Here is an 18,052-nt window from a genome sequence, read left to right on the forward strand (position 1 = left end):
TCTCTGCCTCATATGTCAGCACCGGTAAAATGCACTGATTGTATACCTGCCTTTTCAATTATAAAGGTAAGCTTCCAGTCAGGAGCTCACGATGTCTGCCGTATGCGATCCAACCCATTTTTATTCTTCTGTGAATTTCCTTCTCATGGTCAGGGTTCCTTGTGATTAGTTGACCTAGGTAAACATACTCCTTCACAGACTCTAGAGGCTGACTGGTGTTCCTGAATTCTTGTTCCCTTGCCCGGTCGTTCATAACTATCTTTGTCTTCTGCATATTAATCTTCAGCCCCACTCTTACACTCTTTCTGTTAAGGTCCTCAATCACTTGTTGTAACTCCTCTGCAGTGTTGCTGAAACAATGTCATCGGCAAACCAAAGGTTGCTGAGGTATTCGCCGTCAATCCTTACTCCCAAACCTTCCCAGTTTAATAGCTTGAATATTTCTTCCAAGCACGCAGTGAATAGCATTGGAGAGATTGTGTCTCCTTGTCTGACTCCTTTCTTTATGGGTATCTTCCTACTTTTCTTGTGTAGAATTAAGGTGGCTGTGGAATCTCTAGATATTTTCCAAGGTATTTACGTAAGCAGTCTGTACTCCTTGATTACGCAATGCCTCTACGACTGCTGGTACCTCTACTGAATCAACTGCTTTTTCGTAATCTATGAAAGCCATATAAAGAGGCTTATTGTACTCTGCGGATTTCTCGATAACCTGATTAATGATATGGATGTGATCCATTGTAGAGAATCCTTTCCTGAAGCCCGCCTGTTCCCTTGATTGACTAAAGTCCAGTGTTGCCCTTATCCTGTAGGAGATTATTTTGGTAAATATTTTATATAATACTGGGAGTGAGCTAATAGGCCTATAATTTTTCAGTTCTTTAATGTCTCCCTTTTTGTGTATTAGTATAATGTTTGCATTCTTCCAGTTTTCTGGGACCTTTGCAGTTGATAGACATTTCGTATAAAGAGCCGCCAGTTTTTCAAGCATTATGTCTCCTCCATGTTTGATTAAATCGACTGTTATTCCATCTTCTCCTGCTGCTTTTCCCCATTTCATGTCTTGCAAGGCCCTTCTGACCTCATCTCTAGTTATAGGAGGAGTTCCTGTATCCCGTTAATTGTCGTTTCGAGTGGAGTTCTCCCGAGTCCTTTGGGTATTGTACTGGTCAGTATAGAATTCTTCCGCTTCATTTATTATACCTTCGAGATTGCTGATGTTATTACCCTGCTTATCTATCAGTGCATACATCTTGGTTTGTCCTATGCCAAGTATCCTCCTCACCAATTTCAGGCTACGACCATTTTTTTCGGCTTCCTGAGTCTTTCTCACGTTATAATCTTGAATATCACTTATTTTCGCCTTGTTGATCAGTTTTGACAGTTACGCGAATTCTATCTGATCTCTTAAATGGGACACTTTCATTCTTTCTCGTTTCTTTATTAGGTCCTTTGTTATTTGGGAGAGCTTGCCTACTGGTTGCTTTGGTGCCTTGCCTCCCACTTCAGTTGCTGCCTCTGAAGCCAGCCTTACGGTTTCATTCATTAGCTCTATGTCATCATCATCTTTCTGTTCTAAGGCTGCAAATTTGCTTGCAAGTACCAGCCTAAATTTGTCTGCTTTTACCCTTACTGCCTCTAAGTTGACCTCTTTCTTCTTGACCAATTTACTCTTTCTCTCTTCAAATTGAGGTGAATCCTAGCCTTCATTAACCTATGATCACTACACTTTACCCTACCTATCACTTCTACATCCTGCACTAAGGTGGGATCGGCACAAAGTATGAAATCAATTTCATTCCTTGTTTCACCATTAGGGCTTTTCCAAGTCCACTTTCTGTGGCTACGCTTCCTAAAATAGGTGTTCATTATTCTCAGCTTATTCCTTTTTGCGAATTCTACCAGCACCTCTCCTCTAGCATTTCTAGAATCGACGCCGTAGTTGCCAATTGCCTGTTCATCGGCCTGCTTTTTCCCCACTTATGCATTGAAGTCACCCATTACTACTGTATATCGAGTTTGCACTTTTCTCATTGCTAATTCAGCATCTTCATAAAACTGCTCTACTTCCTCATCGTCGTGGCTGGATGTTGGAGCATAGGCTTGTACTACCTTTAATCTATACCTCTTATTAAGTTTGATTACGACGACGGCTACTGTCTCATTAATGCTGTAGAATTCGTCAATGTTGCCCGCTATGTCCTTATGGATTAAGAATCCTACTCCGTATTGCTTCTTATCTGGCACACCTCAATAGCAGAGGACATGGCTGTTATTGAGCAGCGTATAAGCCTCACCAGTTATTCTAACCTCACTAAGGCTGATGATTTCCCAAACAATGTCTGATAGTTCCACGAACAGTACTGCTAAGCTAGCCTCACTCAGCAGAGTTCGGCAAGTAAAGGTTGCCAGGGTCAGTTTCCAATCGCGGCCTGTCCGGACCCAGAGATTCTTTGCACCCTCTGCTGTGTTACAGGTCCGACCGCCGCCTTGGACAGGTGCTCCGCAGCCGCTGGGGACTGAGGGCCGTGAGGTAATTGTAGATATCATTGGGGAGGCTGTGTCCAAGTGCTGCACCAGGGAGGCCAATTCCTGTTCTGGTGAGGGAGTGTCTTTGTTCAAGCTTAATGGGCCTTCCTAATTTGGTTGTACCTTGGTTAGTATAGCCCCACTCGCTCTCGGCATCTTTCGGCGGTGTCAGGCGCCACTCCAAGCCTGCAGATGTAGTGCACTGGAGGATGTCATACGGAGGTACACCATCGTAAAAAAAAGGGGGGGTTTGAACTTCCGACTACCGCAACCGAGCAGAAGACATAGCTCAGTAAGATAATCCCGCAGGCAGCTAGGCTACCTTGTCACCTAGAAGTACGGTCCAGAGGGTCCTACGTGCCTAAGAGATCCGCTGATTTGTCCGCCCTTTGTGGGTTTTGCTGATCGTCATAGGTTGCACAATATAGTGTCAATTCAGAGTAGTCCCAACATCGTGTTTTCCGAATCTCATGCACGCATGCGGCCTTGAACGCGCCTAGGTACACAATATATTTTCGGTGAATTTGAACAGCACTTAACACATGTGCGTAAAAATATAAAGGGAAAAGTTTTTCAGTGCTTACCAAGAGGCCGGGAGTTGCGTATGATCTGCTCGTCGCGTCTGCTTGTCCCTTGGCATCCAAAAACTAGCGCGCCTGCGGGTAGCTATTCACAATGGCCAGTCGCACCGCCTTCTCAATACCGCTCCGAGTCTCGTGCGGAGGGAGTGACTTGAAAGCTCCCAATGGTGTCTCCACCCTTTCTTCAGCTTTGGACAGCGCTTATAATAGAGCCAATGAGAAGGAGGAAAAGGGGGGAGGGGGAGGGTAACAGATCCCGTAGTTTTTCTGGGAATGCTGTGGCCCTAAACGGTAGGAAGTTGGGAATTGTATGCCTCGTTTAACCTGCAGTGGTGCCTTCTTCGATCAGTCAGACATGCTTTGGGCATTTCGTAATTATAAACAAATTGGCGGCTGTGTTGCTGCCACGGTTGCAATACAGTTCTCAGGATTACAAATGAAAATACGCAAGAAAGAATATCTGCAGATGCAGACGAAAGGTATGGACGCATATACGATCGTTCTGACGTGCTGGAAATCTGGGCGTTAACTTCACAGCTAGGTGTTGTTGCTACATGCTTTTCCTTCTTTGCATGAATATTGTAAACAAAAACCTTCCCATCATTTCACTCTGTTCTATTTGTGCGGAAATTTCGCATCCTCAAGGAAAGCCCGTTTTGGCAGTGTGCCTCGTAAGTTGCTGTGGATAAGTTCTGTGCCGGAACAGTGGCCTGCTACTCTATACAGTTTCCTACCATCTCGTGCCTGCGACTCTACGCCACCTGGCATCGGTCCGGTATCCTCACAATTTAATTGTACAAGTAACAAGTACCTCCATCTCCTTTCCTTTGTTACTGCTGCCCATCCACAAGTGCTGTACACTCCTAGTAGGACCTCTCTGCCTTCGATGTAACATTTTATCTATGTTTTCTTGTCATGAATTCCAGCAAACTAAGGACAGACAGGTTGCACATGTGAGAAATGTTTGTCATTGGAAAAACAAACGTAAAAATAAACTCAAAACAAATAATGTACAGTACAAGTTAATTCCACACATTCCCTAAATTCCTCAGACACTATGCATTGATAAGTCCAAAGTATTTACATTGAGACCGCCGGCATTGCCGCGTCGTCAATGCTTTCGATGAAGTCATTGGACCCACCGACGCGTCCTGGATTCAACCTTGTTTCAGCCGTCCCGTACACGGTTGATCTGGCCAGAAGGAAGGTCAGGACAGTCGGGTGACCGAGGCACCTGAATCGCCTGGCAGTCTTATCTAGCCTGCGGATTATAGCTGCAGGGACTCTTAGAAATTGTGCCATAAGCATGTAGCCCACTCAGCTCATGAGTCGGTGCCACGGCAGCTGAAGCACAGCCCCCACTCAATTGCCACCGTTTCCATGACCCATCTGTCACATCCAAGCTCCAGCTCCTGGTCGTCGTCCCAGAGTGTCGCTGGGTAGCTCCCCTCTACTACTTGTTCTTCCACAGTGTTGGCCATGCACTTCCACGTGCATTTTTCAGCTTCCTCTTCGTTCATATTCAGTTCTTTTCGTGCTACCACTTCCTTATTTTCTAACATCTTCTTTCTCTTTATCTCTTCCTCTACCACCTCGTACTTTCTTGCTCTTTTTTTTTTTCGATAGCAATTATATGGACACTCCAGGTGGATTTCTGCCATCACCTTCACCGTGATGCTTCATATAAAGTCCAAGTGCAATAACACTGTGGTCGTGCACCATATGCTGTATGTGCAAGTGAAAGCTCGCGAGGGTGAGCCGATGATGGCGGCTCAATGGGGGAATGGAGGGGGGGGGGTGCAATGAGGCGTTCTCCTATGGCAGCCGCTCCAAATGGTGCGGCCATGCAGGCCCTAGCTTGAAAGTGAACTGCGATGAGTACAGAGTCTAGGTGCACTGAGGGCTCACAGCTTCATGTGTCTTGTGTTTCTCTGGCTTAGTTCATGTTGAAGCGAGAGGCAGAACGAACGTCAATCATTTCTCCACAGCTGTAAATATCTGAATCATTAGCCCCTATCATGCTATCCTGGCCTCTCTCCTGATCTCTTGCATGTGCGTAATGTCAGTACCACCCACATGTATCCTTCGTTTGCAACCTGCCTGGCCTTTCCTTTTTGTTCCGTGTTAGAGGATGTAGATTTCATCTTGTCACCTCTGTCATGTCCGTCATTTTCACTCACAGTGGCAGCCCTGAGGTGCCATTCTGGATGGCTTCCGCCTCATTGTCGAATTCACCAACTTGTCAGCTCTGGTTGGCTCACAGGGCTGCTATGGCCTCTCTTGTTAGCGTAAAATGCCAGCATGGAGGAATTTTATTGTGTTCAAAAGAGCACCGTTAGTTAGCTTGTCCTTCAATAGCTTTAGCCTTTCCTTGGCTAGTTTTCACTCATCTTGTCTACACCTTACTTTCTAACCGTGTGATGCTGTGCAAAAGCTTTGACAATTCCTGTAGTTTCACTTCCACCACACTACCTGCAGCTGAATTCAACTTCCTCCACACTCTCATCCCCTGTTCTCTACTCTCTTTTACTCCGAAATCTGTGCCAAACTGTCTACAGCTTAGTCACCAACCTTAAGCAGCATTTGGCTGTACTTTAAAGGAAAGCGTTCGTCATCTCTTTCATGCCTTACTATTAGTGCCTTATAGACCCAGTTACTTTTATCTGAAATCCTTAATTACAAACAAAATGTCAAAAAGAAAACCTGTGGTAGTATGTGTAGACAAAAGAAGGAAGCTGAGCATTTTCGGCTGAGCATCTTCATTGTGGTTGCATTTTTTTTTTCAGTGAAAGGTTGACAGGAAAGTAATAATGCAGCAAAGGGCAGTGAAATGAAAAGGCTGCACCCACAGGCAAAATCTGAATAACTAGAAGCTTTAGGCAATTACAATTTGCTATGGACTAAAGTGCTGAACGGCTGCTGGACTTTTGGTTCTTTCTGGTAATTGTGATTTCAAGGTTTAATGTGACCTTTAAGTTTTTGCCACACTGCGCTACATTTAGTCTAGGGTAAAGCAATATTCTTTGAAAGCAAGCTATGCTAGCCACGTCGCTGTGGGATGCACACAGCTGTCTCTGTCAAATTGACGAGATAACTGGCTCTGCCATAGCCTGGCTTCAAATTTCAGATGTGTGCAACTGCAGCACTGGATAATTTCTCCATTTGCCAAAAATAACACTCCATCCAGAGATTTTACTTACATCTACTGTCATCTGCACATGTGCCAAGCCCAGACTGTCAAATTGCGCTCACACCTGTATAAATATCCCAAGCAGCTGCTGTCAGTATCGTGGATGCACTACAGATATCATTGCATACATAGTAGTACACTTTGGCTGGGCTCTAACCTGCCACAATGGGCTGGTCGCTATGTCGTTCTGGCAAGCCCAAGGTCATGGGTTCGATTCCCAACCGTACAATGAGGGAGGAATGCAAAAATGTTTGTGTGCCGTTCTTTGCGGGCACATTAAAAAAAACTCCAAGCGGTCATAATCGAGTTTTGGGGTATTAACCCCTTCCCCTTTTTTTCTGGACTCTTATTATTTAGCAAATTTGAGGTGGCATAATGCAGTGAACTGAGTTGTGGCCCAGGAATCTCTATCAAGTGATAAAATTTCAATTGTATAATTGTTGTTATTGCATATTGGCTTCATGGAAGTGTGTAGCCAAGAACTTAAAACGTTAGAAATTGTGCTGCCATATAATGGGTAGGATATGTAAACTTAGTGCATCTTTGAGGGCAGGTGTAGAGGCATCTTCACTTAGAGCATTCTATCATCTCTCTATGCTTTGCTGCTAGATTGTTGTAGTACTTGAGATATCTGTTACTACAAAGCACTTGCAGCAGTCTCTCTTTAACCATATGTATATGTAGTCAGTAAAAAATGTTGCATTGAATAGTGGGAAGGTGACCAAGCATAAACATTTTCCAACAAGAGTTCCTATGTAACACCTAGTTCTGTTGCACTAACTTTGCTGTTGTGTTTGCATTCCAACTTATACACTGGAAAGAATGGCAAGCTCAAAGGTGTGCATTAGTCGCTCATCGGCAAGTACTAGCTCATTAAGTTCGAAAGTGTTGGAGAGCTGTCCGGAGCATTTGATCGATGTTGCTGTATTCGCAAAATACTTGTAAGTCTTCAAACATCATGTTAAGGTCACTACTGAAGGAATTCAAATCTATTGGGCAACTTTTTTTTTATCTAGGTAGAGAAAATAATTGCAAATTTGGCCCTGAAAAGTGACCAAGAAATAAGAAAGGCTTTGCCATACTGAGTTAATTATTTAGTGTTGTAATATCCCAGAAAGGAGATTTCGTTCATGCTGAACTCTCACTTGGCAGCATTGATGACATGTCAAAATCAGTCAATTTTACTGCGAGCAGAGTCTTGGTAAGCTGAAGAAAAGACATGAAGGAAAGATAGGTCTGAAGTTTCTACTCTGGCTTCTCATGATGTTGCGAGATTTGGGCAGCATCTGCTCAGTAGTTCTTGTTAAAAATCTGCCAACATACTAGGGCAACACTGCATTCTTAAAGAAACAAAGACTCAACCAAGCGAGCTTGGAAAATTTTTTTCACACAAAAAGACAGCTCAAACATGTCAAAATACTTTCAAATCGGTGATGTCGTATCAATGCTCTAGAGTTGCCGTTTGGGTGTTAAAGAAAGGGAAACATAGCTCTTCGTGTTCTGACACATATTTTCATAGTTGTAAGAACTCTACCACATGCTTCTACATAAAAGTGTCACATTTAGCAAGTAAGCTTGGAAAGCATTTACGAATATTTTAATTTGATAGTCCTAAAGTTTGTCTCGAAATGCCAAACCTGGAGTTATTGATGTTATCATTAAATTGTGACACAGAACAAGATTTGCTGATGTGTAGCTATAAGGCTGGATATGATGACGTTGCTCGTAGAGAAAGATGAGCTAAAGTGCTGCACATGTTTTTTCTGGCTGCACTCATGTTTGGCACTCTAGCAATCGTAGGAATAAAATGAGCTATTAGATGGATGGATGGATGGATGGATGGATGAATGAATGAATGGATGGGTGGATGGGTGGGTAAGTGGGTGGACAGGCAGGCGGGCGGGCGGGCGGGCGGGCGGGCGGGCGGGCGGGCGGGCGGGCGGATGGATGGATGGATGGATGGATGGATGGATGGATGGATGGATCGGTGGGTGGGTGGGTGGGTGGGTGGGTGTCAATTGTTCGACAAGTAAGTAATGATGTACACAATATTTGCAGTGAAATACAATGGCAGACTGCAGCTGTGTCATGAAAATAAAGTGAACAGTAAAAATACAACATAATGCCATCTTTTGGTTTCTGAAAGGCACAATGAGCATTTAACGCACGAACCAATACAAAAATACCACATATGCATAACAGCTAAGCATAAACATACTAAAAGATAAATAAAATGAGACATTAAAAGCAATGCTTGCAAAGGAACACTTCTCATAGTGCAGTGTTAGTTGCATTCTCTCCAGTAAAATAAAACGCAAATGGCACATTATCAGACTTGATTCTCATTAACAAAAACAAAATTCACATATGGGAACATCCAAGCACTATTTGACTAGCCTTGTATTCAGCAAAAGAAAAATAGAAACAACTTCATCATCATCATCATCAGCCTGGTTACACCCACTGCAGGGCAAAGGCCTCTCCCATACTTCTCCAACAACCCTGGTCATGTACTAATTGTGGCCGTGTCTTCCCTGCAAACTTCTTAATCTCATCCGCCCACCTAACTTTCTGCCGCCCCCTGCTACGCTTCCCTTCCCTTGGAATCCAGTCCGTAACCCTTAATGACCATCGGTTATCTTCCCTCCTCATTACACGTCCTGCCCAGGCCCATTTCTTTTTCTTGATTTCAACTAAGATGTCATTAACTTGCGTTTGTTCCCTCACCCAATCTGCTCTTTTCTTATCCCTTAACGTTACACCCATCATTCTTCTTTCCATAGCTCGTTGCGTCGTCCTCAATTTAAGTAGAACCCTTTTCGTAAGTAAGCCTCCAGGTTTCTGCCCCGTAGGTGAGTACTGGTAAGACACAGCTATTATACACTTTTCTCTTGAGGGATAATGGCAACCTGCTGTTCATGATCTGAGAATGCCTGCCAAATGCACCCCAGCCCATTCTTATTCTTCTGATTATTTCCGTCTCATGATCCGGATCTGCCGTCACTACCTGCCCTAAGTAGATGTACTCCCTTACCACTTCCAGTGCCTCGCTGCCTATTGTAAATTGCTGTTCTCTTCCGAGACTGTTAAACATTGCTTTAGTTTTCTGCAGATTAATTTTTAGACCCACTCTTCTGCTTTGCCTCTTCAGGTCAGTGAGCATGCATTGCAATTGGTCCCCTGAGTTACTAAGCAAGGCAATATCATCAGCGAATCGCAAGTTACTAAGGTATTCTCCATTAACTTTTATCCCCAATTCTTCCCAATCCAGGTCTCTGAATACCTCCTGTAAACACGCTGAGAAACAACTTAGCCTATAAAAAGAACACTCTTAAAACCACCAAAACGTCAGCGCAATGATAAATTTAGTAAGAGAAGCAGGCAACGCCCTGTAGCGAAAGGGTGCCAAATTAGCTTCTCCATAAAGGAGGAAAATTCGGAACACAGCTGCTTCATAAAAAAATTGTTTTAACATATTGTTCTCACTCGACGAGAAAGTCATTTTCTTCGAATAAGTAAACATGCAGTACAAGTACAAAAATGGTATGCTCTATAAATAATTTGAGTAGAATAACTATACCATATTTCCATGCGAGTGAGACTACAGCCAATTTGGGTGTATATTCATGGATCATAATGAATGTCAATGTAGTTGCAGTTAGTGGTTATCTAGTACCACAGCACAGTTGGCGTGCACTAGTCAACCAAATGCAGTGGTACCAGGCCACACCATGCTGCTGAGAGTGCTGAGCCACTTGTAGCAGTATCAAATCAGCCCTTGCCTTTTAAGCTGTCTCACTGCTTTCCGTACACTCAGCCTAACATCACGTAACAGGATTCTATATTTGTCACATTTTTGAAAACATACAGCACTACTAAAAATGCAATCAGGTGCCACGAAAGGCCAAATCATTGATTCAGCTGATGCTGGAGACTAGCTGCTACATCTACATCTGTGTAGCGTTATCTGGTTGGTGTTCATACACTGGACTCAACATAGCAGCAGTGTTTAATTGCATTGGCCCCCCACAGCAGTACTACCAAGGAAACATGTTGCAGTGAGTGCTCATCTTAAGGTGGCCACTTCAAAGGGAACATTATTTTTGGGTGCTGAAGATAGTGAGGTTTAGCCTTGTAGTAATTACCGTGACTACAAGTTAGATCGCTACCAGTTTAATAAGAGGAAGAAAATTTGTCAGCACTCCTAAAGGCACATAGTACGATGCCATGTGGGGCTGGAGTGCGAACCATGCTTGGAAGATCACTCTCTTGCTGACTGGCTTGAGCATCCTAAACCTGAAAAAGAGGAAAGAATCTTTACAACTAAGCAAACACATCACTTATTACTTACCCCACATTCAAATGTTCACCCTTGCTTGAAGCCCATGCTTGACTGTCACTATAACAACAGGTGCGAACGTGCCCAAGACACTCACTGTCTCTCCTTGGGCGCATTCGCATCGAGCTTTATCTTGACCAAATCAAGCATGGGCTTCAAGTTAAGGCACGTTTCTGAATGCGTGGGTAAGATATACAAGGTCGCTTAAGACGCCGAAAGTAACCGGTTTTCAGCTTCTCTAAATACAGTGATTAGGTTAAAATCCCAGAGTATAAATCCACACCTATAGCATCTATATCATAGGGGCAGATCTAAGGCATCTGCTTAAATAGTACCACTGACAATAAAATTTGTCTTTGCAAGCAGTAGAGCACAGCAAAGCTTTATATAATATGCAAAAAGATCGACTGTTTAAGAACATGTGAAAGTACATGGCTTGTGCCTACAAATGGTACAAACACATAATACTGCACGCTATACACAGGAGCTTTGTAAACGTACAGAGGACAGAGGAGCAACAAAGCATGCAAAATATCATGCAGCTCTACAGACAGCCCTTATTAAAAAAGACCTCCACTGGCAGACAGAACAAAAGCAATGCATGAACGGTGACTACCTCACAACATCGAGCACCACTATCGAAAACGTGTGCCAGAACTACTGAAACCATTGTGCCGTTGTGCACAAAACCTGTGGACCATGGGAAGCACGTACAGTATAAGAAACACCAGGACGATTATGAGAAGATGAACTGAAACATGGGACAAAGGGAGACAAACAAGAACGTCACTTCTCTATTGCCATTTCTTTCCGGTTGCAGTCCAGCTGTTCAAACGAGTCTTAGCTATGTACCAATTGGCTGTTTAAAACTATTCTGAGAAGAAACATCACCGACATGCCTTGAAGGGTGCTGCCAAAACCGTTGGGCGTTTGCGTTGTGCATCAGCTCTTCCGGCCCATGCTAAGCAATCATTACCAGCATAAAAGAGAAAAAAATACAAAACAAGCTGACATACCTTGAAAACCATGTGCCTTCTGCGACCGGACACCACTGCAGACATGGCTGGGAATAAGAAATGAAGCGTCACAGCATCCGCACCACAACCTAAAAGTGGTTCGTTATGAGAATGGAAAGGTTGGTGCTATCAGAGTCCTTCCATGTTTTTCTGGTCACGAAAATTCGCTGTCACGCTATGGGAGAGGTTCATATGCTGCCCAAAAGTGCCGCGACGCAGCGCCACTGTGCCACAGAGGGCATCGTTCGCGTACCGAAACGCGTGCGCAGTGCGAGGCGAGCTGAGTGATCGGGTGCATTATGTGCATGTACTGTGCTATTTTTCGAGTGCTGGGCTGTTTAGTTGAAGTGGCGGGGTGGGACAACGATGCCGAACACGTGTTGCATGCCGGGGTGCCGTTCCGGCTACAAGAGCACGACTGAAAAAGTGTCGTTGTTCTGTTTACCTGTTGACAAGGAGCAGTGCAAGAAATGGAAGCGGACCATACCGCGGCAGGAAAGTTGCGGTTTTAACTTCGAATCGATGTGTGCATTCTGTATTTATTGCCATTCGTTTGCTGGTGTTTGTTTCCTGCTTCCCCCCCCCCGATGCATATCTCTTGTTTGATGTTCTTTCTTTATGCTTATTATATCAGTGTCATGCTTTTAACAAACTTTTTGCATTGTGAATGGTGGACCATTTGTGACCGGACGCCTCTTTGTGCTGTGTGTATTTCACTGCGCTTATTTTACATGATAAATAAATGATCGTGCTTGTATGTTGTTTTTGCACCGACACGTTTTATTTCTTAATCGAGTTATATAGTTTCTTTTTGTTTTGTTTTTTTTCATTTTTCGACCATGATAAGAATATCAGGACCGGTGATTACAACATTTTAACATCTTGTGAATAGTTGCGCGGTAAGAACCAAATTACCTAGACTCGTCGTTTCTGCGTCGAAACCACGAGCAGCATGAATAAGGGCTGGGCTTACTGATGCTTCTAAACGGCTGCTTGCTAAGGCAATTGCCTAATTACAATACAGCTTGTTTCAACTGTGCAGGTCCTAACACTTCATGCTCGCCTTAATCCGTTGCTAAAATCCGCACTGAAGACACTTAGTAGCGAAGTTCATCTTGCATTAATCCTACCTAAATCTCATTCAGAAATGGCATCGCTTTGCAGAGAAATCTTAAGCGCATGGAGCAGCTCAATTTCCTTTTCTTTGTCATTAAGTATTCTACTGTAGCAGCCCTTTGGAATAAAAATTTCATTCTTTTGATTTCCTGATAAGATACTGCCCACAGTTTAGCAGAAAGTGAACAGCTGTGCTCGGCGAGCAATCTGGCACTATGCTCAACGGAGAGTTTGTGCTTACTTATGGCAGAGTCCTTCTTACGGGTAAGCAGGGGTGCCATAGCTCGTATGTTTGCATCTGGTGATAAGTGGGACCACTGGTGCTTTGTTGCGAATGCGCGGTGTTTAATTTCAGGCAAATATTAAAAAGGGGAGCCCACCGAAGGGTTGAGGCAAACGGCGATGATGAAGAAATCTGGGCCGAGACCGCCCGGTCGTGTACAGCGGATGCATTTCGATGGGGGCGAAATGCAAAACACCCGTCTATTTAAATTTAGGTGCATTCTAAAGGATCCCAGGTGGTCAAAATTAATCCTGAGTCCCCCACTAAGGCGTGCCTCATAATCGTATCGCGGTTCTGGCTCTTAAAATCCCAGAATTTTTTTTTGGACTGAGACCACCGAAAGCGCCATGTTATGAGCGGCTTTTTTTTTTTCATCCCGGGCACTCGTATCATGGCAGAAGACGCGCTCAGGCAGTTATTTATGCATGTTGAATGTTAAAAATAGTTACGTGAAAGTAAAGCGATGGTTGTGGAAGTTGAGAAAGCTAGGATACCGAGGCTGCCCCATACATAACCACAGCGGTAGTGGCGTTCGCATGCCCTCTCATGCATGGTTGCGCCTCTAGCGGTGGGCGCTGGCTCTATATGAAGCTGAGGGGGCAGTTTCGTGACCAGAAAAAAATGGAAGAACTCTGGTGCTATCTTGCTATCTTCTGCGTCCCTTCGGGGAGCACAGCACAGAGCAACACGACTCAGCGATGGAGAAAGCTCAGCGCCAGCACATGGCCAGCACTGGAACACAAGCTCACACATGCCCGCATATCCTTTGTTGCTGCGCCATTGCAATGGCTGCACTTATGGAGAGGTGTGACAGGCACGTGACTGTGAGAATAATTGATAATTGGACAATAATGCTGCGAAAATCTCTTTAAATCATTTGACTTTTCTGACCTCCTTAAACACCATTTTTAATTTAGTGCAAAATTTGTGTGTGCTTCCAGCTCCTTGCTTTCGAGCATGCTTTCGATGCACATGGCCTCCAAGATACAGTGTCAAGTGTCGGAGGCCACGCAATCACTTCCACACGGGAAGCTTGCCACAGTTTAAAAAAGTTTGGTGGTGCTCAACAAAAGTAGAGTGCTTTGATATAATTTTCATGCAGTTTTTTTCTACTATATATATCAGTTCATTCCCAAACATACTGTACCTTGATTTTTCAATTACTTTTCCAAAGTAGCAAATAAAGAAATTAATTGCAAAAAAAAATATACATCTATGGACATCCATTACATGATCACTGATGATACTGGGCGATTGTCGCACCAAACTACAGGCTCCAACTGAGCAGCATCTTCCACGCCAAAATCACAGAAGCGCGCGTAGACAATGCAAAAGCTTTGGGGGGCCTACAATGCACATCTAAAGTACAAGCTTTATGGATGTTCTATGGACATCCAAAATTTTTTTCTGCTCTACGTCTGATGAACGAACTAAATGGATGTTCATTGGACATCCAAAACTTTGATGCCATTGTACGTCCCTTAGACGTATGTGCATGCAAAGGATGTCCATAGGACATCCCATTTTTTGCTGGATGTTTGGAGCAATCCGGTACATCTATTGGATGTTTGTGCCTATCTGGGTACTCCTTTTTGTAATCACATCCGTTCCCCTTGAAATCGACTTCTTTAGGCATTGTCACAATGGCCAGTGCCACGCTAGGATAACCTTCTTCTAATAGGCGCCGAACCTGTTCATTAAATCTGGCGCTCATTTTGTGCATGCACGATCTGGTGAGAGAAGACTCAAGGCACGACATGGCAATTCCATTTTTTTACTATTTGTAATGCTTGGATTGAAAGTTTAACAATGGCTTCGAAGATCTAGGGGAGTACTGCCAATACATGTGATTTTGTTCGAAGACCAAGGAAATGTCTAGAAACAGTATTACGGGTCTCCGAGGAAATTCCTTGGTAAACTTTAATCCTCCTCCATTAAGTTTAAAATGCTCACTTACTGGGATAGCAACGGCATCAAATTCGTCCCCATTGCTGAAAATCAGGTAATCATCAGCGTAACGAAAAATCTTAATAACACAATCGCCTAAGGCCTTCTCTAAGCAGCTGTCAATCTTGCTCAGGTAAAGTTAGTGTTGCTCTTTAGTCGCCTTTAAGGCAACGAAGTGATGATGTGATAAAGTGAGGTGGCACATGAGCTCCCTTTGTCTGTCTTCCAGAGGAGGAGCATCCAAACGGGACTCACCTGAGGGTGCGCCCTGGTGACGCCAGCATGCCTCTGCCACGATGAATTAGCCACCTGCTGCAGTGAGTAGCCCACGGCAGACTAGCCCAGCTCTTCCTCGGCATGTGCATCAAAGCATGAAATCACCAGGGGGCAGTGACCAAAACAGCACTTGAACGAGGAATGCCTCAGGGGCTGATGCTTCAGAAGTGTATGCAGTTGGGCTGCCTGGTTCGTGACTGGACCATAAATGGGGCAAAAGAACAGGACATTGTCTTGTCCCTTTCTTACGTCCAGTCTATATATTTATTTATTTAAAAAATACCTTATAGGCCCCTAGAGCTTCTTTTGCTCTGTTTCTGGTGAAGGTCTTGGTAAGGTGGCTTGTTTTTTTCTCCATTTCCTTTTCTGTACCTCATTTCCTGCTTAGCTAGCAATGCTGCAGAAGCTACAGAAGTAGTGCAGTGATACAAGTCTTGCTTCACACATTTTGCTGTGGGGTTGTTCTTGATCTTCGACACTCTTTAAGGAACAAATCCTTCATATATTACAACTACATCTTAATTACATTAGGCTGCATCAAGTGACGTATTATGTATGCACATCTGTGCTTCCAGTATGTTACATACTACGCATTGGCAACAAGTGCAGTTGTCATGGTGTAGCCGCTGGCCACAAAACGTGCGACTCCTCTCATTCAGACATAAATAGGTTCAGATCTGTAATGGCTTCTATGCAATAAGTATATCATAGTTTGTAGCATACAAGTATGAGACTTAATATTGCATTGAATTACATAGTGCATATGTAATATTTTTATCTGGTCATGAATGCAAGGAGTGAGAGAAGTCTCCCTAGCATTTGCCAGTTGTCTGTAAAATGGAGTACGGGCCTGATGTTGTTGAAGCATTGGCTCCAGTGATGTTTTTCGTTTCACTCCTGTTGATCACATTGAGTCTGGGAACTCTTCTGTCGGGTGCACATACCACTGATGGGCAGGCAGCAGTGCACAAAAGGCACCCAGTATGCAAATATTGTTATCGGCACTTTAACATTAACCCCCTGCAGAGCATGATTTCATGAAAGTGCGATGGTGCTCACATATCCTTGAAAAAAAAAAAAAATTCATGAACTCCATTGATGTGAATTTCTTCAGAAGACGAGATTCTTAGTAGATGTTGCCAAGTTTGTAAAAGATACAAATTATAGATTGAGAGTTATAGATTTTAGATTTACAGGCCCAAAGAACAATTAGTTTTATGAGTTACCTTGAAAAGATCATTCTTATTCTTCAAAGTGACAAATATCAACAAAGAAGATGTGTCATTGTAGTCATCTGGTCCTTTTGCCTACACAGTGCAACCTTGTTTATGAATGTACAGCTTGTCTATAGAGGCATGGAGAATGTAATTGGGCATAATCAAAACTGTAGGAACAACATGGTTAGATAAGATGCCACCACTGTTACAATCGGCCAGAAGTGATAGTGACCTTCTAGCCTCTCCTAGCCCTCTGTGACATATCTCTTCGTGAAGCCAACAATGCATCTCCCTCGAACAGGCTATCGGCGCCACAAGGCGAGGCACGTTTGGTGAACTGAGTAATGTTAGCTGGTTCGCAGTCACCTTCACAGACCAATTGGAGCAAGAAAACTGGAAAAGGGTGTTCTACGGGGTTCCCCCACAGACTCCGGTAATCATCACAATCGTTTGACGGACGCGGCAGCTAACTGTGGAGTCAGCTCAGGAACCAAGACGTGCCAGCTTGAATCAAGCATGACAACCCCTGTCTACGAGGTCCCACTCCTTTTAGTGTGTTCAGTGAAACAAAAGTGCAAGAGTGAGTGTATGAACCCTCGCTCTCAAAGGCGGGTCCTTTGGCAACTTTGGACTCCAATTGGATGAAGGTTAAATGGTTCCTAGGCCAGTTTCCCTGGCCCAGGAATCTAGGGAAAACAGAAGTGGTTTTCATCAGCTGTTCTCGGCTCCTTGGTGTGCTTCGTTTCAGTCATGCTAGACTGATGAAATGTAACATTCTCTGCCCTTCATGTAGATACTGTAAATAAATCCCGTACTCCTCGTTTTCGATGAGAACAAGTTCCTCCTTTCATCAACGTCCTGGCGTGGATGATCGGACGACAGCATAGGCTAGCTACCCCTTTTGACATACCCGACCCCAACTCTTACAACTGGCTGGTAGCGTCGAGATGGACTTTGCGACGTGGTGCTATGTCTGCAGTGAGTGCTTGGTTTTTACTTTAACTCCCTGGGCTTCATTTTGTGGTTGTTTAGAACAGTAGGGAAGCTGGATTGTTGATTCTTAGCTAAGTTGTGTTTACCTAGTTATGTTTATCGAGCAGGACCAAGGCAGTAAAGCAGCAATCATGGATTTGAGGACACTGCTGAGAGACAAATTATTGGTTGTCGGGGAGGAACTAGGCCTAGAGGTACACAAGGAAATGATGAAATCGGAACTATTAAAGCTGATTTCCGATCAGGCCAGTGAGGAGGACATTGGAATTGGGTTAGAGCTCTTTAGGAAAAGAAAGAAAGGGAAGAGAGAGAACAGGACAGAGAGGAACATGAGTTAAGAAATATGCAACTTGACCTTGAAAGTAAACGTTTGGTGCTGTCTCGAGTGAGTGAAGGGTTTCTGGAACAACCAAGTGAGGCAGAATCATACCACATGGACAGGTTGTTAAAGCCATTTGAGGTTGGGAACAGCATAAGGTTGTTCCTAAGAAATTTTGAAAGGACTTTTGAGAAGATGAACTTTGCTCCAAGTACATGGTCACAGCTGTTGCTGTTGATGTTGCCA

At 43.9% G+C, this 18,052-nt stretch overlaps 1 protein-coding gene across 1 annotated transcript in view; it reads left to right on the top strand.

The window, feature by feature from the left end:
- norpA (no receptor potential A) overlaps positions 1 to 18,052 on the top strand; it is a 307,805-nt gene that overhangs the window by 20,614 nt on the left and 269,139 nt on the right. The window contains exon 2 of the mRNA XM_072289167.1: positions 15,231 to 15,318. The gene's annotated coding sequence lies outside the window, so the exon portion shown is untranslated. The remainder of the gene's footprint in view (positions 1 to 15,230; positions 15,319 to 18,052) is intronic.

Source organism: Dermacentor andersoni, chromosome 7, assembly GCF_023375885.2.
Source record: "Dermacentor andersoni chromosome 7, qqDerAnde1_hic_scaffold, whole genome shotgun sequence".
Lineage (NCBI taxonomy): Eukaryota > Metazoa > Arthropoda > Arachnida > Ixodida > Ixodidae > Dermacentor > Dermacentor andersoni.